Below are 1372 nucleotides of genomic sequence, written 5' to 3'. Positions count from 1 at the left end.
CGGTAACAGGCCCCTTGCACTTTTAATTCGTTATTGTACTTTTCAAAAGCTGTAGCTACCTTAAGACACATGACAAATGGAGGTTTATGTATTAGAGTTAAGCGCTATACTCCCTGGCCAGGAGCGAATTCGTTGAAACGCCACGCGAGTCTGTTACCACTTTGCCGCCAGTTACATATTCACTACTCATGAATGAAACCATGTAATATCATGAATTTGCATATATATATAAATTCATTGATCAGGTAAGAAATGGTTAAAGCCTTTACTGCATGGCGTTTATATGTATGCTTGAATTCGAATAGTACTCAACGATAATCACATGCCCTTTTGCAATTGAAACTCGCTACGTGGTTTCTAGCCGCAATTGTTGCCTGGTGTTGCAGAGGCAACCATGCATCCTATCGCTTCTCGGCCTTTTGGCTAAGATCAAAGTGTAGTATCTGTTCTTATCAGCTTAATATCTGATACGATCCCCATGTGGGATCCTCGATATTAAACTGATTTTTGCAACATGGCGAAGTGCTAGGAGCTTGCTCCACCTTTGCCGCGGATCGGCCCGGTATTGCAGTACTCTGGGATCGGTCCACTCCCTTCGGGGAGACCAAAAACAACCCTATCAACTAGTCAAAATCAAGTAGGAGACGATTATGTTAATTGGTTATGTACATTAATGAATCGTGTTAATTTGAATTGCAGTAATTACTTCACACCAGCCAACATCGTATGAGGAAAAAGCCTTGGAACGAGCAGCAGAAGTGAGTCAGTCGAGTCCGGGTTGATGGGTCGAAGCTGAACAACTGCAACGAGTTAGAGGAGGAAGGAAGGAAGAAGGAAGGAAGGAAGGAAGGAAGGAAGGAGAAAGAAGGAGAAAGAAGGAGAGTGAGGTGAGTAATATCATTTAATAACTTTAGATTAAAGATTATGTGCGAGCAAAGAAATACGATGGTTGGTGTGGAAGGAAAGAAGTTGATTTTAGAATGGGGGGGGGTGGTTGCCAGTTAGTGCAATATTAATTGATTTTGTTTGTTTTCTGAGATAGGTTATATAGGGTGAAGTTTTTCTCTATTTATATAAGTGTGGAAACTGGTTAGATAGCTTAGTGGTTTTGTTATGAAAAGGCTGGTAGAGATGGGTTGAATAGTGTTAGACTTGTGTCTGCATTTAGTGGAGAACTGGATTTGGTATTTAAATGGCATCTAATATGACGTAGTCATTGTGCAAATAAACTCTAAATCAACGGGTTTACTATGATCGAGAACCTAACTATAATAGTTACCCATTGTTGGCATGCTCTTCTTTTTTTTACAGAATTACTCACTCTCCCTTGTGAGGGAGGGAGGGAGGGGAGGGAGGAGTGTGTGTGTATATC

At 41.0% G+C, this 1372-nt stretch overlaps 1 non-coding gene across 1 annotated transcript; it reads left to right on the top strand.

Annotated features, from left to right (window-relative positions):
- The first annotated feature begins 403 nt into the window (after window positions 1–403).
- On the top strand, window positions 404–595 carry LOC138362072 (U2 spliceosomal RNA). The gene has a single exon (XR_011227395.1). It is a non-coding gene; the product is annotated as a U2 spliceosomal RNA (small nuclear RNA).
- Window positions 596–1372: the final 777 nt, after the last annotated feature.

Source organism: Procambarus clarkii, unplaced genomic scaffold (assembly GCF_040958095.1).
Source record: "Procambarus clarkii isolate CNS0578487 unplaced genomic scaffold, FALCON_Pclarkii_2.0 HiC_scaffold_1142, whole genome shotgun sequence".
In the NCBI taxonomy this organism is placed as follows: Eukaryota; Metazoa; Arthropoda; class Malacostraca; order Decapoda; family Cambaridae; genus Procambarus; species Procambarus clarkii.
This window is presented reverse-complemented; position numbering and strand designations above follow the sequence as displayed.